Source organism: Lissotriton vulgaris, chromosome 1_1 (genome assembly GCF_964263255.1).
Source record: "Lissotriton vulgaris chromosome 1_1, aLisVul1.2, whole genome shotgun sequence".
In the NCBI taxonomy this organism is placed as follows: Eukaryota; Metazoa; Chordata; class Amphibia; order Caudata; family Salamandridae; genus Lissotriton; species Lissotriton vulgaris.
The window spans coordinates 108,071,075-108,098,531 of record NC_141685.1 but is presented as its reverse complement, the minus strand read 5'-3'; the positions used below and the strand labels follow the sequence as shown (position 1 = coordinate 108,098,531).

The 27,457-nt window shown below is 46.6% G+C and overlaps 1 pseudogene; it reads right to left on the bottom strand.

Annotated features, from left to right (window-relative positions):
- The window catches only part of LOC147737627 (uncharacterized), a 100,500-nt pseudogene that overhangs the window by 4,577 nt on the left and 68,466 nt on the right, over positions 1-27,457 (bottom strand).

The following is a 27,457-nucleotide window of genomic DNA, read 5'->3' as shown; positions in this document are numbered from 1 at the left end:
GGGACCAGGATGGAACCAGGAAGGAACCAGGAAGGAACCAGGCGATGTCGGGGAGCAATCAGGTGATGTCGCGAAGCTTGTCTCTGCTGCCACGTGGCAGCAGAGGTGTTGACAACGACCAGGAGCTGGGAACGGACTGTCCCACAAAGGCTCTCGCTGTTGGCAGTGTCGGCTTCCGGATTGGGGTCAACAAGCCTTGGCAAAGGCAACCTACGCAGGATTCGAAGAGGGCTTCTTACTTAGGCCAGCAAGGACTGAGGGGCTTCTCCTTCGCAGGGAAGCAAGGGCCAGTCTGGAGCAACCAGACCAGTGGTGTAGATTTTGGGTTTTGTCGTCACAGAGGCCACTAGCCAACGAGCAAGTGACCGGACAGACGCGTCGAGCAGGAAAATGCAAAAGGGCCCCACTCAGCACTCGGTGAGTGCGGAGAGGTGATCTTTGGTGCAGTGAATGCTCGGGCTGGGGCTTCTTAATCCCCAATGCACAACTTCGAGGATGCCTCAGAAGCTGCACGGAAAGCGTCTCACTGGCTTTACAAGATGGCCGGTCCCACGTCTCCCGTCGCCTCCATGGGTCTCAGCTTTGCTGTAACTGTGGATCAGGGCTGTTGGATGTCTGGAAGTCCAGGTCTTGTCAGGCTCTGTGTTCGGGCTCCGGCGGGAGCAACGACAAAGCAAACCGTTGAGCGCTTGATGGTGCCTGCTTGCTCAGGGTGGTCACTCCTTGACCACAAGGGAGATTCTTCAGTCTTCTACGTCGAGTAGGATGTCGAAGGTCCAGAGTTTTGTTTCAGAGTTTCAGTCAGGAAAACATCTAAAGTCTTGGGACTCAGCTCCTACCTATATACCAAATCTAGGGGCTGGATTACCTGCTAGGTCCCTCCTATGGGTGGGACCCAGGAAGGGGGTGGGTACACCCCTTTCCCTTTGTCCAGTTTCACGCCAGAGCTGGGGCTGGACTACTCCAGCACCGGTTTGAACTGGACTATGCATGGGACACCTTGTGTGCCACAGGCAGTGTCTCATTTCATTCAGCCCTCCCTGCCCCAATACACTGTAGCCTGTCTGGGTTGGTGCTAGCACCTCCCTGTGACAGGAAACCTATTGTCCATGCCTCCCTCGCTGGAAGGACTCCCAGCAGCAGGAGGTCAGACTTGTGTCTGTGGCAGCAGCATCCATTTTGTGATGCTGAGGCTCTGGTTAACTTTAACCGGGATTAATGGAAGTAACATGTCTTCTCCCTATGGAAAGGGTGGAATGCTACCCCCTCGCCAGAATTGGCGAGGGGGTAGTATTCCAAAGCATATGACACTTTACACGACATGTTTTGATAAAGCCAAACCAAAGTTAGCATCTAATGCACTTAAGAGTATATGGTATGGCAATATCCTAGAACAGTTATAAGGACATGGTTCCGAAAGCTGCAGACAGGCTCAGCTCATGCTAGAGCACCATCTCACATAAAACCAAGCACTCTGCCTTCAGGATTGTTAAGGCCTGCCATAGGAGTGACTTATAGGTGTATATGTGTCTAGATATAAGGTTAGACATAGGAATACTATATATAAGCAAGGGGTGATTACACGACCTTGCCCCAGCCGAGTGATCAGCCAGTTGTGTCAGTTTCAGCTTGGATGGCCAGCCAGGGGTGGCAAAAGATATGCTGCAGCCCCTGGTAGGCCTTGGGTGCACCTATGCCCTGGGTACCTATAGTACACTGTGACCATAGGAAAGCAGACCCTACTCTCTTACAAGGCCTGTCCTGTGTTTGGCTGCGGGGGGAGGGAGGTGAGGTCAGTCCAGGGGGTGCAGATGCCATAAGTCCGGTCGAAGGGTGCAGAGGAGGTGAGGCCTGCCAGGGAGTGCAGATCAGGTGAGGCCTGTACAAGGGATGCAGAGCAGTTGAGGCCTGTCTTCTTCTTGGGGTGGGGTGGGTGCAGAGGAGATGAGCACTGTTCATGGGGATGCATAAGAGGTGAGGCCTGTGTCCAGGAATGAATCCAGTTTTTGAAAAGCGCGAACAACTGCCCAAGGGCGTCAAGGCGCTGGGGCCGTCAGGAAAATTAAGCAAGCTATTGCACAGAGTCACATGGTGCTGAGCCCTGGCCGGTACTCCACACCTCTTCCGAAGGGTGCAGGGGAGAAGATACCTGTCCAGGCGGTGCAGAAGTGGTGAGGCCTGTCCAGGGGTGCAGAAGAGGTGTGGCCTGTCGAGGGGAAGGCAGATGAAGTAAATCCAGTCCAGGGGGTGAGGAGGAGATGAGGCCTGTCCAAGGGGTGCATCAGAGGGGGCAAGGCTTGTCCTTAGCGATGAAGAGGAGCTTGTCCAGAAGGGGCAGAGTAGCTGAGACCTATCCTGTGCTTGAGGGGGTGCACAAGAAGTTAGGGTGCAGAGGAGGTGGGAAGAGCTGAAGCCTGTCCAGGGGGATGCAGTGGAGGTGAGGCCTGTCCAAGGGATGCTGAGGAGGTGAGGCCTGTCCAAGGGATGCAGAGGAGGTGAGGCCTGTCCTGTCCAGGGGGGTGCAGAGGAGGTGAGCCCTGTACAGGGGTGGTGCAGAGAAGGTGAGGTCTGTCCAGGGGTGGTTTAGATTAAGTCAGGCCTGTCTTCTTGTGCTGGGGGTGCAGAGGTGAGGACTGTCCAGGGGGTGCAGAGGATGTGAGGCTTGTCAAGTAGGGTCCAGAGAAGGTAAGGCCTGTCCAGGGGTGTGCAGAGGAAGTAAGGCCTGTCATGTGCTGGGGGTTTCAGAGGAGTTTAGGTCTGTCCACTGTTTTGCTGTGGGGTAGGGGGTGAGAGAAGGTGAGGCCTCTCCGTGGGTTTAGGCGGGTTGGGTCAGAGGAGGCGAGGCCTGTCCAGGGGTGCAGAGGAGGAGAGGCCTGTCCAGGGGTGCAGAGGAGGAGAGGCCTGTCCAGGGGTGCAGAGGAGGAGAGGCCTGTCCAGGGGTGCAGGGGAGGAGAGGCCTGTCCAGGGGTGCAGGGGAGGAGAGGCCTGTGCAGGGGTGCAGAGGAGGTGAGGCATATCCTGAGGTGCAGAGGAGGTGAGGCCTGTCCAGGGTTGCAGGAAAGGTGTGGCCTGTCCAGAGGGGTGCAGATGAGGTGAAACATGTCCAGAGGGGTGCAGAGGAGGTGAGACTTGTACTGTGCTTCGGAGTGCAGAGGAAGTGAGGCTTGTCCAAGTGGTGCAGAGGAGGTGAGGCTTGTCATGTGCTGGGGTGCAAAGGGGGTGAGGCCTGTCCTGTGCTTGTGGGTTGCAGAGGGTGTGAGGACTGCCCATGGGGGGTGCCTGTCCTGATAGGGGTGAACAGAAGGTGAGCCCTGTCTAAGAAAGGTGCAGAGTAAGTAAGTTCTGTCCATCAGTGAAGAGAGGAGGTTAGACTTGTTCAGGTGGTGCAGCGGAGGCAGGGTTGTCCTTAACGATGAAGAAGAGGTGAGGCCTGCCCAGAAGGGGCAGAGTAGCTGAGGCCTGTCCTGTGCTTGAGGGGTGCAGAAGAGGTTAGGCCTGTCACGTTGGGGTGCAGAGGAGGTGAGGCATCTCCAGGGGGGTGCAGAGGCCGGCCAATTTGTGACCCATTAGAGATTGTAGTCACCACAGGGATGGTGGTCTGCTGGGGTCAGGAGACCACGATGGTTTTGATTGCTTTTTAATAAAACAATCTGATTTTTCTTCTTTTTAGGCCGAGCCTAGACAGTGCTAGGTCCATACACACCACAACTTCGCCTTGCTTTGTTGTATTTTTGCATGGTTAATGTTCACATTTGTTTGCAATTCGCAATGTGCCTTTCGTTTCTGTCTCACTCTCTCCTACCCCTTCACTGTCTTGGCCTCTCCTCTCTTCCTCTATTTCTGTCTCACTCTCTCCTGCCCCTTCACTGGCTTGGCCTCTCCACTCTTCCTCTATTTCTGTCTCACTCTCTCCTGCCCCTTCCCTGCCTTGGCCTCTCCACTCTTCCTCTGTTTCCGTCTCACTCTCTCCTGCCCCTTCACTGTCTTGGCCTCTCCACTCTTCCTCTATTTCTGTCTCACTCTCTCCTGCCCCTTCACTGTCTTGGCCTCTCCACTCTTCCTCTATTTCTGTCTCACTCTCTCCTGCCCCTTCACTGTCTTGGCCTCTCCACTCTTCCACTATTTCTGTCTTACTCTCTCCTGCCCCTTCCTTGTCTTGGCCTCTCCACTCTTCCTCTGTTTCCGTCTCACTCTCTCCTGCCCCTTCACTGTCTTGGCCTCTCCACTCTTTCTCAGTTTCCGTCTCACTCTCTCCTGCCCCTTCACTGTCTTGACCTCTCCATCCTTCCTCTATTTCTGTCTCACTCTCTCCTGCCCATTCCCTGTCTTGGCCTCTCCACTCTTCCTCTATTTCTGTCTCAATCTCTCCTGCCCCTTCACTGTCTTGGCCTTTCCACTCTTCCTCCATCCCTCGCCCACCCTCTATCCCTCGCCCTCCATCTATCTCTCTCTTTCACCCTCCCTCTATCTCTTGCCCTCCCTCTATCTCTCGCCCCCCCTCTATCTATCTCTCGCCCTCCCTCTAACTCTCGCCCTCCCTCTATCTATCTTTCGCCATCCCTCTATCGATCTTTCGCCCTCCCTCTATCGATCTTTCGCCCTCCCTCTATCTATCTATCGCCCTCACTATCTATCGCATCACCACAGCATCACTCTGCACCACCACAGCATCACTCAGGGGAACCACAACATCACTATGCGCTACCATAGCATCACTGAACACCACAGCATCCCTTGTCGCTGCCACAACATCATTCAGAGCCACCACAGCATCAATCTGTGCAACCATTCAACAATAACTGATTCAAATATGTTCTCTCAATGTTTCAAGCTTTATTACAAATGTCACAAAAAGATGTAAATATTTCACTTCTGTTCTTGGATTTTGTCACAATAAAATACACTGAACATAATCTTTACAAAAGTTATTTACAAAAGTTTAAACTATTAAGCTATTGCCATTATAAATTACCATACCTTTTATTTAAGTTTTAATTATTTAAAAAAATTAAAAGCCATTGTTTTTTGTAATATCAATACATCTAAGTCACTTAAATACAACACATATTGTATTACAAATGCTATAGGTGTCACATTTGCGAAAGTTAAAACTATTGGCATTGTAAATGACAAAGCTATTAATTTAGCTATTTTCAAAACCAACACATAAGTAAAAAATGCGTCATTTACATTACCAATAGCTCAGACTTTCCTAATGCGAGACCTATTGCATTGCAAATGCTTGCTTTTAGGTTTGGACTCCGTATTTGCAACCCCTGTCCGTGGGCTTTTCATCATGGGGTCAGTCCTCCGGCTTTTCCTGGGGTATGTCCTCTATCCACCATGATTTGAGACGTCTTCCGGGCGCACGGCTGTGTTTCACCTCACATGGGATCTGCAGTTTGCAAAGCTATTCTTCAGTCACTGCTGGGCCTGTCTGCTGGGGCGAGACATTTTCAACATTGGGGACCACCAGGATAACAGTGTTTGTCTTTCCAATCACCCCTCCTATCACGGGTGCCTTGATTCTTGAAATGCTGTGAATAGCGCTGTTTTACACTAACGTTCTACGAACTCACACATTGCGACAAAGACTGCTCCTGACTCGTGCCCTGTGCCCTGGAGACATTGATTTTGAGTCTTGCCCGTGGTAAGGGACACAGGGGTGTCAGTTATAATGTCCCAGCTGTTTGGATCTCCCCAACTCTGCAATCAACTATTTCAAATGCCAATATCTGCCATCATGTGCGCAGTAAAACATATATGTAGATGTCGGAGTAGTTGAAACACAGTGTTGGAATACTTTGGCCTCCTGCATGATTGTTTCAGATCCAAGCAGACCTCTGAGTTTCTCACATCCATGTATGTACAGTCAGGTGAGCCTGTGCTTTGTGGTCATATTTATCAGAATATAAAACTGGCCCTATAGGTACAGAATACAGTGGGAAACCGGACCAGGCAAAGAAAAAAGGTCTGACGTTGCCCGCCAGCCTTCTGACTTTGTCTGTGCTCGTTTTGTACCTTCGTGTCTTTTGCAAAACTTTATTGTTAGCAGAAGCTTTTTCGTCCTTGTGAGCCTACAACAAATAGCTAAGAGCTAGGATTTGTTTTGTTCTCAGATAGCATACTTGCTATAGCAGTTACTGAAAGGAACTACGCAGTCTCGCAATGTCTTCCTTATGAAAGTAAGAATGGGGTCACTTTGAAGTTAGTCATTGAGCTGACTGACCCTCTGACCATGCTCTAGGCTGCACTGGGTGGGACAGAAATGTAAATGATACAACAGGCCAGTGGAAGACGAAGCCTGCATGAACGTCCTTGCAATGAATACTTTTAGTGAAATCACCAACACCTGGGCTGAATAACCTAGAACATTTTTTTTTCTTGAAGCTCATTCGGTCTCCTCTTTTTCCTCTCTACCCTTTATTCTCTGTTCACCTTCTACTTTTGTCACTTTCCTCTCGATTTTGTTTCATCACAATTTAGTTATTCCTACCATGTTTCACACTCTTCCTTTCTTTATTATTTTTAATCTACATAACAGAGCTCCTTTTTAGGTTAAAGCCTGCCGAACAGCGCAGTTGTCTGGTTTGCAGAAAACATCTTGGGGAGATTCAGAAAACTGACCTAGGAATGCATTCACCCTTTGCTTACCATTGGCTTTGTGGTTTGTAAATCACTTTTTCTGGCTTTCTATTGGCTGGCTTGATTTTGCTTTCGGCTGTCCAGCACACGTTCGCACCTCCTGTTGTCTAAACCTTGTTTACTGTATTCTTACAAATGTGCTATCTGCTAACAGGCTTTTAAATATTGTTCTTATCTTATCACATTTGCTTTGCATTCAGAGACAGAGGTCAAATGTCAGGCTTTCTCTTTCAAGGAGCTTGGTGTCAATTTTTCTTTGTCTGACTTCAAAGTGAGAGCATTTATGTGACAGTCCTGCTAAGTACCCATGTAAGAGGAGAGTTTGTTGGACGCTTTTCTTCCTATTACACTACAAAAATAAACTACGCTGATGTAGTGCAAATTTTCTTTTTTTTTTATTTTGAAGTGTGGTGGAAACAAATATTTGAATGTGACATCAATACACAAGGTGATGACATTAGCACACATTATCGGTTTTAATGGTCCTTTCAATTGAAAATGTGTTGTCTGTAATGGCAGTGGGCTACCACACCATGCATACTCCACACAATGCCACACCACTGTAAGACTCTCCAATCTATCACACTCCACTCACCCCACTGCACTCCTCCCCACTCCACTGCACACCAACATCGGGGAAGGGTAGAGTTGGGTGGAGGCGAGTAGACTGGGGTACAATGTGCTAGAACGGAGTACATTGTGCTAGACTGGAGTGGGGTCAATTGGAGAGGAGTAGATTGATACGGCATGGGATAGATTGCAGTGGAGTTTGGAGTGGAATATTGGAATGAAGTGTGGAAAACTGGATTGGGTTATATTGGGGTAGACTGGGGTAGATTGGAGTACAGTGGGTTGGATTGGAGTAGACTGGGGTAGATTGGAGTACAATGGGTTGGATTGGAGTAGACTGGGGTAGATTGGAGTACAATGGGTTGGATTGGAGTAGACTGGGGTAGATTGGAGTACAATGGGTTGGATTGGAGTAGACTGGGGTAGATTGGAGTACAATGGGTTGGATTGGAGTAAAGTGGGTAGATTGGAGTACAATGGGTTGGATTGGAGTACAGTGGGTAGATTGGAGAACAATGGGTTGGATTGGAGTAGACTGGGGTAGATTGGAGTACAATGGGTTGGATTGGAGTAGACTGGGGTAGATTGGAGTACAATGGGTTGGATTGGAGTACAGTGGGTAGATTGGAGAACAATGGGTTGGATTGGAGTACACTGGGGTAGATTGGTGTACAATGGGTTGGATTGGAGTAGACTGGGGTAGATTGGAGTACAATGGGTTGGATTGGAGTAGACTGGGGTAGATTGGAGTACAGTGGGTTGGAGTGGAGTACAATGGTTTGGATTGGAGTAGACTGTAGCAGAGAGTGGTAATCTTTTGTGGATTTAGGTAGATAGAAGTGGGATGTGGTACATTGGGGAGTGGTCAATAGGGTTAGATGAGAGTGGAGTAGATTGAAGTGGAGCAGGGTAGATTCGGACGGGATAGATTGAGTGGTGTATATTGCTGTAAACTGAAGGGGGTGGGGTATATTGGTGTGCAGTGGAGTGGGGAGGAGTGCAGTGGGATGAGTGGAGTGTGATAGATTGGAGTGTCTTACAATGGAGTCGCATAGTGTGGAGTATCACCAAATACTCCTGGAGAGTCTCCAGGACATCGGGTTTCAAGGGGTCACTCTAAAATGGTTGACAGACTTTCTAACAGATAGAACGCAGTCACTTTGTGTGCTTTCAGATCTAAGACCACCAAAGTCACCAAGGGAGTACCCCAAAGCTCCTGCTTGAGCCCTACCCTCTTTAACATTTATGTCACTCCCTTGGCCAATCTGATGAGAACCCTGGGATTCAGTCCCATCTCTTATACAGACGACACCAGGCTCCTACTCACCTTCGACAAATCCAATTCCAATATACAATTCTCCTTCTTGGAGGGCATAAAGACCATCACTGCCTGGATGAGAGCTAAATACCTACAACTTAATGCTGAAAAGTTGGAGTTCATGATGTTTGGAGGTGCAGCAATAAGCTGGACTCCCAGCTGGTGGCCGGAGGAACTGGGATCTGCTCCCACTCCAAAAGGAGTGGTCAAGAACCAAGTTGTCCGGATCAAAAAGAATCTTACCCTTGAAGCACACACCACTACCACCGCTGGTACCTGCTATCACACACTCAGCCTTCATGGAGGAGTGTATCCCATGCTACCTTCCTCCACAAGAAAAACCCTGATGCAGGCTCTTGTGCTTAGCCGTCTGGACTATGTTATGTTATGTTAAATGATTATTTGTAGAGCGCACAACTACTCAATTGAGTGTCCCGGCGCTGAAGCAGGATGAAGGCCAAGCCAGGTGGGGAAAACCAAGCTCTGGAATGTTTACAGCTGAAACAACCACGTTTTTAGAGATGTTCTGAACACAAGGAGATCATTTGTCAAACTTAAATCCACCTGTAGATTGTTCCACAATTGCACCTGGAAGGGACGACCCCTGATACGTGCCCGAAGGTATCTGGGGGTCCAAGGCAGTTGCAGTGCTGCAGACCTGAGTACACAGTGTAGGTGGTAAAATTGGACTCTCTTTGTGATGTACCCAGCCCCTAAACTGTGGAGAGCCTTAAAAGCCAAAACCATGGCTTTGAAATTGATCATTTTGTGGACTGGGAGCCAGTGTAGGGATTTCAGCTGTGTGGACATGCGGGCTCTGGGGCCAAGCATGAGTATGGTTCTTGCTGCAGCGTTCTGGGTCACCTGCAGTCTAGTCAGTAAATACTCAGGCAGCCCCAGATAGAGTACATACACGTAGTCCAACCTGGAGATTATTAATGCCTGGACCACCGTTTTTCTGTGGGTGTAGACAGGAGGGGCAGGAACTGTTTCAGCATTTTGAGCAGGCCAACGCAAGAACCAGCCACCGATTGGATCTGTGCCTGCATGGAAAGATTACCATCAAACTTTTTTTTGTAATTTTCTTTAGAGTTTTATATAGCGCGAACAAGACCTGAATCCGTTATCAGAGCGCTTTACATAGTAACAGTTATGTTACATGAGGACACACATTCCTTTTTGTTAGGCACAGGGAGATTAAGTGATTTGCCCAGAATCACAGGATGTTTTGGCATCATTACAGAGACTCGAACCCAGGTTCCCCAGGTCCGAGGTCGAGCGCCCTAGCCGTTAAGCCGTTAAGCCAACTCCTCTCCCCATCATCAGCCATGGGGTATAAGTTTATGAACTGGAACGTGAGGGGGCTAGTCACATGCCGTAAGAGATATAGGGTCCTGTCCTTCCTTTGCAGACATAGGGTTTCCATTGCGTGCCTCCAGGAGACCCACCTTGCAGATGATGGAGCACAAAAATTGAGGAAAAAGTGGCGGGGTCAGGTGTTCCACTCTTCGTTTTCCACATATGCCAGAGGGGTCCTTATATGGGTGGCACCCGGGGTCCCATTTGCTATCCAATATGTGGAGGTGGACATACTCGGAAGTTACCTGCTCCTCCGGGCGAAACTGGATGGCAGGGATGTCACCATACTGAACTCATACGCACCCAACACAGATGACCCTGTCTTTTTCCAGACCCTTCAGGAAGTCCTAATCCCTGACCTGGAGGCACCGGTGCTTTGGTTTGGGTATTTTAACTGTGTCCTTGATCCCGCACTGGATAGGTTTCCGCCCGAGCTGGCACAAAGCCACGTATGACTGCGAAGCTTAGGGAGGTCATGGGGAATATAGGAGCTCTTGATGTTTGGCGCCAGAGAAACCTGACACAGAAAGTGTACACCTGCTTTTCCCCCACTTACAACACACATAGTCGCTTGGATAGGGTACAAGTGGCAAACACAGAGTCAAATATGTCCCTCGAGGTTACCCCTCAGGCTCGTTTCTTATCTGATCACTCCCCAAGTGGCGTGCGTGGTGCTTTGGGGAGCTCCGTTTTCCCGCCCCCGGACTTGGAGGTTGCCGGCAGATATCCTTCAGGACCAGGTGGGGAAAGGTCTTAAAGACTACGTGGACCTTAACTGGGAGGGGGGGCTTCCCTTAGCCACTGGGTGGGATGCCCTGAAGGCGGTGGTGAGAGGGGCGTGCATGGGTCTCACCTATGGGGTTCAGAGACAGCTCAACCAGGACCTACGGAAGGCGGAGGATAATCTCTTAAACTTGCAAACCTCGACAACCCCTGATGCCTTACAGCGGGAGGAGGAACAGACTGCTTAGTCTCGCGTACATGACATCCTCGATCGGCTTGACAAATATACCCTCGGCCAATATAGACAGCGCCTTCACAGGGAGGGCGATAAATCATGTCACCTTTTGGCTTGGATCCTTCGGCGGGAGCATGCCCTGGAGCGTATTGTAGCCATGAACGACCCTACAGGGGCCATGGTTCACTCAAAAGTGGGCATCCTCCGAGTTCTCCGGTCCCACTGACGACAGGTATATGCCACAGAGCCCGCTATCACTGAGGCCTATTATCTCCCTTGCCTCCAGAGGTTGACCCTGCAGTCCCTTCCCAAGGTGGCACAGGAGGAGTTAGATGAGGCCCTAACGCTGAGTGAGGTGCGTGCAGCATTGGGCCGCTTGCCGCGTGCTAAGTCCCCGGGGAGCAATGGGTTCCCGCCTGAATTTTATCAGGCATTTGAGGGTACACTTTCCCGCCTCGTCTTGCAAGTATTTTTCAAGGCATTTGAGCACGAAACTCTCCCGCTGAGTATGACACAGAGGGAAGTCTGTATGATCCTGAAGCCGGGGGGAGGGAACAAGCATGACCCTTCTTCACATCATCCAATCACGATGATCAACACAGACGTGAAGATCTTGACCAAGCTATTAGCCACGCGCCTGGCGCCGTATATGTCCTACCTGGTCCATGGAGACGGGTGCGGGTTTATTCCAGGGCGCAACACGGCCATGAACCTGTGGCGGTTAAATCACATTATGCATGAGGTGCGGTGCGGAGCAGATGGTTCTGGTGTCGATCGATCTCGCTAAGGCGTTTGATACAGTCGATTGGGGGTATCTACTGGAGGTCATCCGGGCAGAGGGATTGGGCCCCAACTTTTGTAGCTGGAATTGCATCCTATATATGGCCCTTCGCGCCAGGATAAGACTTGGAGCTGCACTGTCGGAACAGTGGCGACTAGGATGGGGTACACGCCAGGAGTGTCCCCTCTCACCACTCCTGTTTGCCCTGGCCATAGAGCCCTTTGCTGTTCGAGTCCGAACAGAGATGGCACAGTGGGGCATTGAGGTGGGAGACACATGCAGTGTCATCTCTTTATGCGCGGATGACGCTTTGTTTTATTTGACATCTCCGAGAGAGGCACTGCCGATATTGCTGCACCACCTGGATCAGTTCGTTGAGGCGTCGAGACTGAAACTCAACCGCTGCAAGTCTTTGATTTTCCCGCTGACGGGTTTTGACTCGGTGCCACTAGAAGACTTGCCAGATCTCCGGCTGCGCAGGGAACGGGATGGATTCTGTTATCTCGGAATTCAGGTAGCCCCGGCGGACTCACAGTTGCTGGCCCGGAATATCGATCGCATACTTAAGTCCCTACAGCAATCGGTGTCCTTTTGGAATTCCTTGCCGCTTTCTTTAATGGGACGGCTAGCCGTCGCCAAGATGGTAATGCTTACCAGGACGCTATACGTCCTCCAGAATTCGCTGTGTCCTTTGCCCCCACGAGTCTTTCGCACTCTCAACGTGCTGCTCACGTCCCTGCTATGGGCAGGTGGGCGCAGCAGGGTAGCTCTCCACACTGAGTAACTATGAAGAGGGAGGCCTGGAGGCACCACGCTTCGACTTTTATTATTACGCGGCACAACTACAGCCTGCGGCCAGGTGGTTCGCAGATGTGGATAAATGGGAGACGTGCCTTTTGGCGGGCAGAGCGACTGTACAGGAGCTACAGGTCGCATTGATGCAGGGAAGGGGAGCGGTCGAAAATTTGCCTTATGTTGTGCATCACACGGCGGCCATCTGGCAGCGGTTTGGAGAGAGATTCTTGCGGCTGGCGCCCTTCCATAGGGAGCTACCGGTCTGGATACTGGCCCTTTTTGTTGCTATGGAAAAACATATGTCCTTTCACACTGGCGGGAGGGGGGATGCGAGGTTCTGGCCGCTCTCTACCCCAACAAGTCCTTCCTGACTTATGAGCAGGCGGAGGAGGCCTTCGGCCTAGGAAGAGGGCAGTACCTGCACTATCGGGGACTGCAGGATGTGGTAAAGGTGACCTGGCCTCAGTGCCCGGACGCCCCACCAATGACACACAACTTCAACATTCTTCTTTCCTGCGGCAGGGGGCGTAGACTAATCTCTCTGCTATATGTGGCTATGAAACAGGACTCCACCCCACCAGTGCCGCCGTTCTGGGCGACATGGGAGGCAGATCTTGGTGCTCCACTGGAACAGTGGCAGCGTAAGCGAATAGAGTCCCTCACACGCAAGGTATCGAGCAATGCACAATTCAAATTGATACACTTTAATTTCCTGCATGCACCTACCTAACCCCGATCTTGTTGAGGCGCTAGTCTGGAGGCAGGGGGGACAGCTGCCCCAGATGTAGTGCAGGGGGAGCGGGCTTCCTGCATTTAGTCTGGGACTGCCCTTTGATCAGGAGTTTCTTGGCGGGCGTGTTAGATCACATAGTCACCACTACAGGCCTTCAGATAGCAATGAATCCCTTGCATTGTTTACTGGGGTTAGTCCCCAAGACCAAGAAAAGGAAACTCTCTTATAAACTATTGCAACTGATGTTGGTGCTTGCCAGGCGTAGGGTGGCGATTACTTGGATGGGACAGAGGGCCCCAGAGGTGCCAACTTGGCTTAGAGATGTGAGAGAGTGGTCCCTGGCTGAGGAAACTGATACGCAGCTCACTCGGAGGGATGAGAAACTGCAGGAAGATTTACTTGCCTGGCGAAGCAAGTGTACCTCGGGACTGGTGGAGAGAGGGCAGTCTTCCCAGGGCGAGTCTGATGGGGCAAGTGACGAATTGTTGTCGCCAATAGGGTCGGGGTCTGATGGGGAGGGAGGGGGGTTTCCTAGTGTTTATTTATTACAGGGAGTTGTGCGTGGCCTGGCTGCTTCCTCATGATTTTATTTATTTGCCTGCTAATCTGTTATTCCTCATGTGTCCGTACCTATCCAGGCGAAGCCTATATCCCCAAGTGCCATAATGAGAGGGTCGAACTGTGTACGTGTGTTGTAATGATGCAAATTGAGTTTTTATTTATTACATAAACTGAAAGAATAAAGTAAAAAAAAACGATTTTTGGAGGCAGGAAGCAATTTGTACTGGTGAGATCTGTGAATGATCCCAATGTGAAAGTAGCACCTAACAAAAACGGGCCAAGGTTGGTGCCAGTTGTTTAAACATAGATATCAGTAGAGCTAATTGTTAAGCTGATCCAACAGGCCAAGTGCCCCTGTCAAGAATTGGTTTTAAATTTTCTATTATGAAGCTCCGCCTCATGTTTGAGCTTCGTTGTCATGACCCACTTTTATTAGGATCTCAATATAGGAATTTTGCCTGTCTCTGAGCTGGGATTGTTAGTCTTATTGTAAGTTGTTTCCATTAATAAAGAAAACATTTGCAAAAAAAATAAAAATTATGTCAAACCATGTTAAATATTAGGAATTTTCCAAAGACATAGGAAAACTAGCAATCTTTTCTTAAAATGTTTGTTTGACACATGAACTATGCCACACACTTTATTTGATCTAGTGCATAAAACTGTGTGGTATTTTTCCCTGTTTGCTTTGCTATGTTCCACACTGTGCATTTGAAAAAACCTGATAAAGTTCTTAAAAATTGCACCACTGACCTATATTCTCATTTATCCCATGAAATACAATCTGTCACTTCCAGATGTCAACTTTCTGTATAGACTTTTAGTTCTCAATATCAGGTTTTGGAAGATGCTCATGTGGAGTGAAGCTATAAATACTTTTCTAGCAGCAACCAAGTGTGAGGCCTGCACTTGAATGAGCGTATCTTGAAAACATTTACAGACCTGCCAAGGTTTCAGATCGCTATGTGCGACATTTTCATAATTTCAGTGTAATTATGAGTGACATTTCAATGGTTATGAGTTACACTTTTTCGCAAGGAAAATCAAGCAATGAAACATATAGGGAACATAAATATCAGAAATTACACCCATTTGAGCAAAGACAAACTCTAAGAAGTCCCTGAAGACACAACATTCATCTCATATTTTTCGTGCATGTTTCCTTCACTCTTGCATAACATTTTTGTCTGTTTCAAATGAGTGAGATATAAATGAAGAAAACTATGCCTCTGTCTCATTTTGGTGTAAACTGATTGGAATTACGGCCTACCACTGTTAAAACATATGCCTGCAGCGGTCAGAGTGAACTTCAGTACAGACTCCGGGCCTGATTCACAAAGGGAAACTGAGACAAAGGTCTAACTTTACGACTTTTGGTATTCACAAAGGTGATGTACGAGTAGTATAGATAGACTGTCATCTCAGTTTACATTTGTGAATTTGGCCCTATTGCAGGGCTCCCCCAGGCTGTCAGTTCACAAGTGCGTGGGGTAGCGTGTCTGCCCATCGGAGTGCTTCACTGGTGACGTGGCAGTGGTGCTCGTGCTGAGACCTAGGCTCAGGGCTGCTGTAAGTCCACCTCAATGCGAGTCTGCTGGCTGCAGACATGAAGACGTCCGAGTTGTCACTGATATCTGGCACTAGGATGCTGCAGACCGACTGCTCTCTTGACCTGACCATGGCAGGCTCCAGCACACCAGGAAAGAGTACAATCACTGCTGATGCCTGCTGCTAAGCTAGTGGGCCTTTGGAGAGGTGCTGGAATGTCTGTTTCCTTTGCTTACTTGGAAGAAAGGGGATCTAGTGAAAGCTTTAGCAGCTGTTTTTAACTTTGCCAGCAGAGTGGGAGGGAAGCCAATAGGGGCTCTTTTGAAGACATATGAAGACAAATATATCTCAAAGGTTTGTTATGGGAGTGAGATATGGGGCCACATTGGGGTAGGGCAGTGCAAAGTGCTGAAAACTCTTTCCTGCGATGGGCCCTTTCTGTCCCACAAAGCACCCCGTTTTATGTCGTGCACGAAGAGTTGGGGATGCCTTTCCTCTCAGATGTACTGGCTTTCCGTCCCCTGGCTTTGTGGCTTAATATTTGGGCTAATTAAGAAAATACACTTAACAAAGACGCCCTACGGGAATGCCTTTCACTTGACCATGTCTCAAGCATCCGATGGCTCCAGTACATAAGAGTTGGCCTCTCGAGGATAGGTAGGAACTATTTGCTAACCCTGAGCGCATATGTGAGAGGGAACTTTCTCTGGTCCAAGAGTGTTTTTTAAAGAATGACTTGCTGTGATAGAGAGGGAAATGAGCTGTGTAAGCCTAGTGTGCATAAGTACATTGTGTTAAAAACTGCACCAACTAACTAACCTTATCTTCTAGGGCTTAAAAGCATCCATTAACTTTTTCTATTGACCCGGTTTCGGCTCAGCCTCTTCCATTACCTCTTGGCACACTCTTGCGGCTTCCACAGAGGCTAGTGCCTCATGCCCTGTGGCTGCAACGGTGAGTCTCCTCAGGACATGATGCACTTTTTTAATGTTTAGTAGTTTTTATGCTATCCCTAGAAAGTTATTTATTATTCCCATTCTCAAATTAGCGGGTTTTAGGCGGGTGAGACCTGCTCTTATCTTTTAACAACTCCTCTCTAATGACACTGTTTTGCATACGCTTAACTTTTTATGGGTCGCTGTTAGACTCAGGTCAAGCTGCGATTAACTTCTGTACTGTAATTCATGAATTTTTATCTTGTGTTCTGATTAACTAGGACATATTATATTTGTCAATCTGTAACTTGGAAGATGTTTTATCATTTTATGTATGACTTTTATGGTTTTCTTTTATAAAACCGAATAAAGTTTGTTGATAATAACCACTAGGGGATTCATTTACAGGGTAGCATAATATCCCTCACAATAACTCCAGGAGTCACAGTCCACACAATGTACATGCTTTGTTTCCCCTACTTCCAACCTTACATATACCCCCAATCACCTGCCCAAACCTCTCCCTGCTGTTGCCTATGTGGTCCTCCGTCATCCCGCAGACCATCTTTTTGGCCGCTTTGAAACTGCCCATACAATAAAAATGCTGCAGTTGTAAATACATATCAACTACCATTTGTTGTCTTTGAAACATTTTATTGAATAATAAAACCTAATAAACATAAGCTGATTATTAAAGCAAAACAGAACATCAGTTGCCATACACATAAGAGACGAAAGTTGTACATACAAATCAACATACTGTAACACAGCAAAGTTATGTAGAGCACAATTCTTAATTTCAGGCAATCTTTAAAGTTTAACAATAGAAACATTAATAAAGAACAGGAAAGGAGAGAAAGAAGGGGGATACAGTGATTTCATTAATGAAATGCTTCCTACATATAGAAAAAACAAATACTAATTATTTTCCTTAAGCAATAAAGTCCTCACATTAAAATACTAAGAGAAATATATTGAACAATGAACATTTCATGTGTAATTAGAATTCAATTTGAATATGTTAACCTCCTCAGCATTATTTGACTCATGATTACAACCTGAATGCTTTCTGGAAAGGAACCGCCTCATGGGGTTCAAAATCACATCTTTTCCAACAATAGGATTAAAATGATAATCTTGAATTTCAATTCAATTTATTGATTCAGGCTTTTTTGGAGATAAGCAATTTTAAATATATACAAAATCCATACACTTTTGTAAAATTGTCACCTAAACTTGAATTCAATTCACCTTTTGATTAAACACTTCCCATTCCAGCAAGCATCACAGGGCCATTTGTTATTATCTTCCCAATTAGTGATAATGTTTCAGATGGCAACAACAATAGATATGTTTAGTATTTTACCTCCGAAAGCAAAAACATGCCGTTTCAGAATCATGGTGCACAATAAAATGTAGTAACAGAAGGGCATATTTAGGTATAGCATTCATTGAGGTTTGACCAGGCTTGAAACTAGAATTCCTGAACTTTTGGACATTTAAATGTCACATTTTAAAAGAATTCACACAGACCTAGCATGAGCTCCGTGACAAATTGAAGATGAGTGAATTGTACTTAGACAACATGTGCTGATTAGCAATCTATTGATGTTTAATGCAATGCTTGTGGATCTAATCTATTTAGATGTTAACTCCATAGTTTGTTCAATAAATTGACTGAGCATAATACTTGAAGGTCCATCTCTCAAATCAGTTATATTACAGTTTTATTTGCGATAACACTGATAGAGATCAATAATAAATAGATTTTAAAAGCCATCGGTGGAATTGATCCTTGCTCTAAATCAAGATTATTGTCTGCAACAGAAACTAGTACAAACAGATCAAATATAAAAGCATTGAATATAATAATAATAATAATAATAAGGGTAGCTTATAAAGCGCTTGGTTACGCAGAAGCGTGTCCCCGCGCTGCAACTGAAGAACTCTGTGCGAGGTGGAGACCAGTGATCAGTTATCTGGAGAACAGGTATGTTTTTAGGTTCTTGCGGAAGCTGGATTCGGATAGATCCAGACGGAGATGGAGAGGGAGGGAATTCCAGCTTTTCGCTGCCAGATAACGGAAGGAGCGTCCGCCCATACGGGCCCTTTTGACCCTACGAACCTGAAGTAGGCCCCCATATGAGGAGCGCAGATCGCGTGCAGGTGTATACCTTGTCACTAAGTTCTGGAGTGGGATAGGTGATTTCTTAGCCAGGATGCGGTGGCATGTACAGAGGGCTTTGAATTCCACTCTGCTTTTTACTGGCAACCAGTGGAGGGTTTTGAGAGCGGCTTTGGTGTCTGATCGTTTAGGGATTTTTAGGATGAGACGGGCTGCCGCGTTCTGTATTACCTGAAGGCGATTCATAGCTTTGCAGGTGGTATCCAGGTAAAGTAGGTTGCCGTAGTCTAGGCGTGATGTCACAAGGGCGTGTACCAGTGTTTTCCGTGCTGACATAGGAAGGAGGTCAAGGACCTTCCTTATGGTTTTTAGGACGCTAAAACAGACTCCTGCAACTCGGTCTATTTGGGGTCCAAAAGATAGGTCAGCGTCGAGCCATACGCCAAGGTTTTTTACTCCCTGGCGGGGTATGGGAGCTTCATCCAGGCATGGAGGCCACCACGCCGATGACCAAACAGATGGGTTCCCCCCCCACAACGAGCACCTCGGTCTTGTTGCAGTTTAATTTAAGGCAGTTGGTGGACATCCAGGCTGCAAGTTCTTGCATGCAATCCCTGAAACTGTCCATCGCAAGACCGGGTGCACGCGATAGGGAGATAGCCAGCTGCGTGTCATCGGCGTATGACACAATGCTCAATCCGTGACTCACGGCAATTGAAGCCACTGGAGAGACATAGAGATTAAACAAGGTTGGGTTCAGGGACGAACCCTGGGGAACGCCCTGTCCCAAACCTATGTCTCTCGAGTAGTGGTCGCCCTGGCGAACCTGGAAGCTTCTCCCTGTCAGGAAGGATTGTAACCATTGGAGTGCAGCTTCGGATATTCCTCCGTTGTTCAGACACTGTAGCAAGTTGTCGTGCGCCACAGTGTCGAAAGCTGCACTCAGGTCCAATAGGATGAGGGCCATGGTGTGTCCCTCATCCACCCCCTGACGTAGGGTCTCAACTGCAGTAAGCAGTGCGGACTCTGTAGAGTGGCGGGGGCGGAATCCGAATTGGGTGTCATGCAATAGGGCAGCCTTTTCCACGAAGTCCATTAGTTGTATATTGACCGTTTTTTCAGCCACCTTGGCCAGGTAGGGCAGGAGTGAAATTGGGCGGAGATTGTCAAGTTTCTCAAAACTGATGGTAGGTTTCTTCCTGAGGGGCAGAACAACCTCCTTTTTCCAATCCCTAGGTACTGTCTTGGTGCTAAAAGATACATCGAGTAGATGTCTGATGTATGGTTCTAGTACCCTTAGACTATCCGTCAGGCGTTTGGGTGTGGTTGGGTCTCGAGGAGAGCCCGACTTCACCGACCTACAGATTTTTAGAAGATCTTCCGTGGGAGGGGTAGCAAAGTTGGTAAGTCTTGGTTTATCTCCCCACTCCCTTGGGCTTTCAACAAAGTCTGCCCCGGTTTTGGGCTGCGTAGCGAATGCTGAGTAGATTTTTGTTATTTTATCTGAGAAAAAATCTGCGATTTTGTCACACAATTCTGGCGAGCAGTCATCGGGGACAATAGCTGAGTTTCCGCTTGAAAGAGTTTTGTAGAGTGAAAATAGCTCTTTCGTCGAGTTACCAGCCTCACTGATCCTAGTCGTAAAATATGCTGTTTTCGTCTTTCTGATTAGTCCATGGTAGGTTCGTCTCTCGGTTAGATAATTAGTTCTGGTTTCTTCAGAGAGAGTCTTGCGCCATTCTCTTTCGGTTCTTTTCAGTGCGGTTTTCTGAACTCTTAGTTCAGCGTTGAACCACGGGGCAGTTTTGTTTATGCGTCCCCCAGATTTGGTTTTTAGCAAAGGGGCTGTGCAGTCTAGTGCCTCATTAATGCGTATGCAGAGGTTAGCATTGGCCGTGTCAGCATCCTTCCCTCCTGGGCTTCCTCCTTTCGTTAATTCTGCACAGAATTTAGACTGAGAGAATGTAGCCCATTTCCGTTTGAGGTGGTACATAACTGGTGGCTGTGGGGGTCTGCTTCCAGGGATTCGCATGGAAAAAGGGACCAAATAGTGGTCCGACCATGGAATGGGAATTGGGGTCATAGCTTCCGCTTCCCCCCAGTTGACAAATATGGGGTCCAGCAGATGACCCAGTTGATGGGTAGGGCCTCTAACAATTTGGGTAAGTTGGAGTGCCTGACCAAAATTCTTACTGACGTAGTCTGAGGGGTTATCAAGATGAAGATTGACATCCCAGAGTACCAGAAACTTGTCATAGCACAGTGCGGTTTCCATGATTCCTTCAACTAGACTCTCCTCGAACCTGGCTATGGGGCCTGGGGTCTGTAAATTAGTATGCCCTTTAGCGTGTAGTTATTGTTCCCTGCTTCACTGTCCAGGATGGGAGAGCTATCTAGCTGGCATCGTAGGGTTTCGCGGGCTATAATTGCGATTCCACCTCCTCTGCCTGTGGGTCTATCCTGTCTATGTATTGTATACCCTCCTGGAATTGCCTCAAGGGCATATTTATTATAGTGGTTTAGAGTAAACATAGATGACACACATTGTTCCTGAAACTCAGAAATTGTATTTAAAGATTATGATTACATCCTATTTTATGTCCAGAGACCGGTTTAGATGCTTTCCTGTTTAAGTAACAACATTTGCAAATATATTTAACAAAAGATTAATGCTGGATGTAAGAAATTCTGTCTTTAAGAATTGTGTAAGAGTTATGTGTGATAATTTTTATTTGATCTGAAGCAACACTAACCCTAAATAGGTATGTGCACAGGTTATCATTCAACTAACATTATTAGCTAACCTAATTTGGAGGGAATTGAGAAAAATTGACTCATGTACCAAGGGTTTTATTGTTAAAAAATCCACTGGTTCGGTAATTCACAGAGTTTGCAAATGCTAAACCCCTTTTTGAAATGTACTAAGCCCATTTAACAATTAAGAATTTGGAAGGGGAATGTTAATAGTGTCCCTTCTAAATACGTAATACATCCTTAAGGTATGTATTAAGCTTTGAAACCATACCTGAAAAACAGTAAAAGGAGGTAGTAACCCAAGGTGACATTTGTGAATCTGAAAGTAAAATGGGGTGCATTAAAAATGCCTTTATTTAAAAGCAGTACAAAAGGGGGTGGTGATGGACGGAGCATCCGAACCAATCAAACACTCACACCCAGTCAACAGATCTGGGTTTAATCCATCACCGTTCTTTAGCCCACTCTGCCACCCCAGTTCAGACATGGCCATATGCAAATCAGTCTGACCCTGTGCCTCATGGGAACAGTCCAGCCCGAACTGCCAAGCCATGCCTTCCCTGGACCGGAAACAAGCTTCCGAGGACCGGTTTCTGGCATTTCAGCCGTCTTCAGCCCGGCTTGCTGGAATCCAGTGGCAAACTGAGCAAGGGACTCACGTCTGAGCATAACCTGCCAACCCATGGCGAACAAAGTGGTACAAAAGGGGGCGGTGATGGACGGAGCATCCAAACCAATCAAACACTCACACCCAGTCAACAAATCTGGGTTTAATCCATCACCGTTCTTTAGCCCACTCTGCCACCCCAGTTCAGACATGGCCATATGCAAATCAGTCTGACTCTGTGCCTCATGGGAACAGTCCAGCCCGAACTACCAAGCCATGCCTTCCCTGGACCAGAAACAAGCTTCCGAGGACCGGTTTCTGGCATTTCAGCCGTCTTCAGCCCGGCTTGCTTGAATCCAGTGGCAAAGTGAGCAAGGGACTCACGTCTGAGCATACCCTGCCAACCCATGGCGAACAAAGTGGTACAAAAGGGGGTGGTGATGGACGGAGTATCCGAACCAATCAAACACTCACACCCAGTCAACAGATCTGGGTTTAATCCATCACCGTTCTTTAGCCCACTCTGCCACCCCAGTTCAGACATGGCCATATGCAAATCAGTCTGACCCTGTGCCTCATGGGAACAGTCCCGCCCGAACTGCCAAGCCATGCCTTCCCTGGACCGGAAACAAGCTTCCGAGGACCGGTTTCTGGCATTTCAGCCGTCTTCAGCCCGGCTTGCTTGAATCCAGTGGCAAAGTGAGCAAGGGACTCACGTCTGAGCATACACTGCCAACCCATGGCGAACAAAGTGGTACAAAAGGGGGTGGTGATGGACGGAGCATCCGAACCAATCAAACACTCACACCCAGTCAACAGATCTGAGTTTAATCCATCACCGTTCTTTAGCCCACTCTGCCACCCCAGTTCAGACATGACCATATGCAAATCAGTCTGACCCTGTGCCTCATGGGAACAGTCCCGCCCGAACTGCCAAGCCATGCCTTCCCTGGACCGGAACCAAGCTTCCGAGGACCGGTTTCTGGCATTTCAGCCGTCTTCAGCCCGACTTGCTTGAATCCAGTGGCAAAGTGAGCTAGGGACTCACGTCTGAGCATACCCTGCCAACCCATGGTGAGCAAAGTGTTTCCAGTCCAGGGAGGACTTGGCTTGGCAGTTCGGGCTGGACTGTACCTATGGGGTACAGGGTCAAGACTGATTTGCATATGGCTGGGTTCAAACTAGAATGGCATGGTGAGCAAAAAAAATGATGGATTTAGGCCCAGATATCTGTACTGGGGTGAATGTATGACATTGTTCTGCATTCTGTCCATCTCCTGTTGATTTTGCATTTGTCACTCCGAGTAGGACTGGTATGCTCAGACGTGAGTCCCGTTCTCTCCATGCCACAGGAATCAAGCTATCCAGGCTGATGAGGGCTGAAAGCCCGAAACTGGTCCTTGGATGCTTGTTTCCAGTCCAGGGAGTTCTTGGCTGGTTCTTGTATGTGCAGTGAGTATTCTTTTTTGACTGAAACATTTCTGGCATTCAGAGTACTGATAAGGTTTTTCCCCAGTGTGGGTTCTTATGTGCCATGTAGGACTACTTTTTATACTGAAACATTTCAGGCATTCAGAGCACTGATAAGGATGTTCCACTGAATGGGTTATTGAATGTTGAGAAAGACTTTGTTGGTTACAAAACCTTTCCTGGCTTTCAGAGCACTGATAAGGTTTTGCCCCAGTGTGGAAACTCACATGTGCAGTTAGAAGTGATTTAAGTTTGAAATCTTTTGGGCATTCAGAGCACTGATAAGGTTTTCCTCAGTGTGGGTTTTTATATGCTGAGTGAGACTGAGTTTCTTTTTGAAACATTTCTGGCATTCAGAGCACTGATAAAGTTTTCCCCTGTGTGGCATCTCACATGTGCAGTAAGAAGTGACTTACAGTAGAAATGTTTTGGGCATCCAGAGCACTGATAAGGGTTTTCTCCAGTGTGGATTCTTATGTGCCGTTTGAGACTACTTTTTAAACTGAAACATTTCTGGCATTCAGAGCACTGATAAGGTTTTTCCCCAGTGTGGGTCATTGCATGTTGAGAAAGACTTTGTTTGTTACAAAACCTTTTCTGGCATTCAGAGCACTGATGAGGTTTTTCCCCAGTGTGGATTCTTGTATGTTCAGTGAGTCTGATTTTTACACTGAAACATTTCTGGCATTCAGAGCACTGATAAGGTTTCTCTCCAGTGTGAGTTCTTCTATGCCGAGTGAGATATGTTTTGGCCTTGAAACATTTCTGGCAATCTGTGCATTGATAAGGTTTTCACCAGTGTGGGTTAATACATGAAGAGAAAGACTTCGATTTTTTCGAAACCTTTTCTGGCATTCAGAGCACTGATGAGGTTTTTCCCCAGTGTGGGTTAATACATGTACAGAAAGACTTTGTTTTTTACAAAACCTTTTCTGGCATTCAGAGCACTGATAAGGTTTATCCCCAGTGTGGGTCCTTGTATGTACAGTAAGGTCTCTTTTTACACTGAAACATTTCTGGCATTCAGAGCACTGAAAAGGTTTCTCCCCAGTGTGGGTTCTTATATGATGAGTGAGACTGTTTTTGTCAATGAAACATTTCTGGCATTCCGAGCACTGATAAGGTTTCTCTCCAGTGTGAGTTCTTCTATGCCGAGCGAGACAGGTTTTGACCTTGAAACATTTCTGGCAATCCGTGCACTGATAAGGTTTTTCCCCAGTGTGGGTTAATACATGTAGAGAAAGCCTTTGTTTTTTACAAAACCTTTTCTGGCATTCAGAGCACTGATAAGGTTTATCCCCAGTGTGCGTCCTTGTATGTACAGTAAGGTCTCTTTTTTGACTGAAATATTTCTGGCATTCAGAGCACTGATAAGGTTTTTCCACAGAGTGGGTTAATACATGTCGAGAAAGCCTTTGTTTGTTACAAAACCTTTTTTGGCATTCAGAGCACTGGTAAGGGGTTTCCCCAGAGTGGATTGTCAAATGTTCAGTGAGATAAGATTTACAGCTGAAACTTTTTTGGCATTCAGAGCACTGGTAAGGTTTTTCCACAGAGTGGGTTAATACATGTCGAGAAAGCCTTCGTTTGTTACAAAACCTTTTCTGGCATTCAGAGCACTGATAAGGTTTGTCCCCAGTGTGGATTGTCAAATGTTCAGTGAGATAATATTTACTGCTGAAACTTTTTTGGCATTCAGAGCACTGAGAGAGGTTTTTCCCAGTGTGCATTCTCTCAAATTCAGTGAGATGAGATTGATGGCTGAATCTTTTTTGGCACAGGTAACTTATTTCCTCAACTTGGGTTATTTTGCTTTGATTGAGGCGGGTTTGAACACTGAAATTGTTCTCACAGTACGCGTTTTTATAAGGTGGATTCCTAGAGTTACATTTAGTTTCCCCTTCTTATATGCCACGGTAAGAGTGAACCCGATTTTAGAGTTGGGCTTGTTTAGATAATGTTCAGCATTTATCTCTAAAAGAAATTGTGTGTAATCTTCTTAACACTTGAATTGAGCAAAATATGTCTGGATGCAGTCCTTTAAAACCTGTTGAAATGTTTCTAGCAGATAACAGTCTTTTGGTGATAGCTTCTCCGACAGCAACCTATTTTGTGTCTGAAGTTTTTCTCAAATCTATTTGTTTAGGTTCTTAGCAATGCAGTGATAAGGTGTTAGTCTGATATTTAACCTCATAGATGCTATTAAACATCCCTCCCCAGTGCTGCGCTGTCCATTGGAACTAGTGCTGAATGGACGTCCAATGGTCGTGCGCAGCACTGGGGAGGTAGTGCTGCCGTCGGCCAATGCACCGAGGCAGAACTTAAGGGGTTAATGATTAAACTGAGAAGTACCTTTTTGCACTGGCGTAATGGCAGTAACTGAGAACATTAGAACATGCACAGAACTATTGTGGCTCACCAGTCACAGAACATCAGTTCCTTTTACCCTTTGTATGTTTGGTGTAAGGTTAAGGTTTGCAGTTCTGAAGACGAGGATTTATTTACATTGCTATAACGCAATGGTGCTCATGTAATCCATTTTTATATTTAACAGTTTTACATATCACTCCTGCACAACAGATAATGTTGAGGCGATTTACATAGAATTACAGAACAGTACACAATAAAAAGGAAACAATCTGAGATGTTCATGAATACAATAAAGTGGTGAATTTGTAAGATTTTCGCCAGAGTGAGTCACAGTGTTGTATCCCGAGGCAGATAGTCTCAAACTTGCGTAAGTGGTTAAAAACGGTTGTTGAACAAAGGTGATTTTCCAATCTTCTGGTTGTTAGCGTGTCAGCTTCGGAGTCTTCTTTCAGTGTATTTTCTTTGATGGTCTGCAGAAGAAACCTTTTGTTATATCTTTCTTTAATGCAGTGTGTGCTTCCACTCTGGAATTACATGATGCTTTAGATCATGCGAGCTTTAGATGAACGTTAATCTGTCATGCTGAGGCAATTTGTCTTTCTGATAATATTTCAGATGAGGATGTTGTGATTGGTCTTTCTGGCATTATTTCTGATGCTGTGTGGACAGATATGACTTTGCTCTGGGTTAATGAAATGCAAAATGAGAGACTTCACTTACATGTATAGTACTTTCCTCAGCACCCACTTCATCGCCACACCTAGATTTTGGAAATTGTTTAAACTTAGAATGCTGGATGTCCTTCAGTTTTTCAAAATAATCCTTCTTATGGCACTAACATTCAGTTGGCTGGTGCTAAATCTTGCTTTCTTCGTCCGTAATTTCAATCACCTATAGTATTAAAATTAAATAGTTAATACATGTAAATAACCACAAAAATAATTTACAAGCCATATCAATGCAGAATTGCAGAATTTTGAAAGTGTTGAGCTGTATTTCAGACAGAGCAGAGTGTAGAATGGTAGCCTGAGAGTACTTGGATGTAGGAGTGAGGAATTGTAGAATGTCCAACATTTCATTAAGCTCAGAAAGGATACATGTACCCTATGGACTTGTAACATAGAATCCTAAAGCAGAAATTAAAGTCATATGGACTGGAACCAAAAAGATATTTAAAATAGAATACTATTAATTAATTTTTAATGTAGATTTCTAGGATGGGAATTTCCCCTCCACGGACAACAGGCATTTTCCCATGCCCTGAGTTACCACCTACTTGTATCTGGTTTCCTGACTTTTCAGTTCTGGTCTCTGCCGCACGCAAATCTATTGTGTATTGCGAGGACTATGCCTAGACCTATCCCTCAACTATGGTACAGAGTATGAATCAAGGGCAATGAAATTAAGGAGTACTTTCATGTGTTCATTTTATTCCACCTGATTATCAGTTGTTAGGCTTTTCTGCACCTGGATTTACCAGGTGCAGAAAACCAGGACACAATTTTTTTCCAGACAGAAAAATTAGACAGAAAAGACCCACAAAACTCGGTGCAGCAGAAGCAGCCAAGACTTATGCTATTTTTTTACTAACTGGGGGAAACACACAATTCTTCCCTCTGTTAGAAATATCTTTCCCCTTCCCTCCCCTGCTTCGCCCATCCCCCCCCCCCAACCAACCACATGCATATATCTACCTCCTGCTTAAAACAAGTGGTAAATAAAAGCAGAAAAACACTATGAAATAGTGAATGGCATGTGGTTTGACAGGCAGAAGAATCTGTTCCTCGTGGCAACTTCCCAGTACATGGCGTCAAAACTGTACTGCACGTTACTGGGGTAAATCTACCACAAAACAATTACATGAGATTTTTCTGCCACCGCAGTACTGTGCAACTTCGAACAAGGGACTATGAGAGATCTTGGACCGG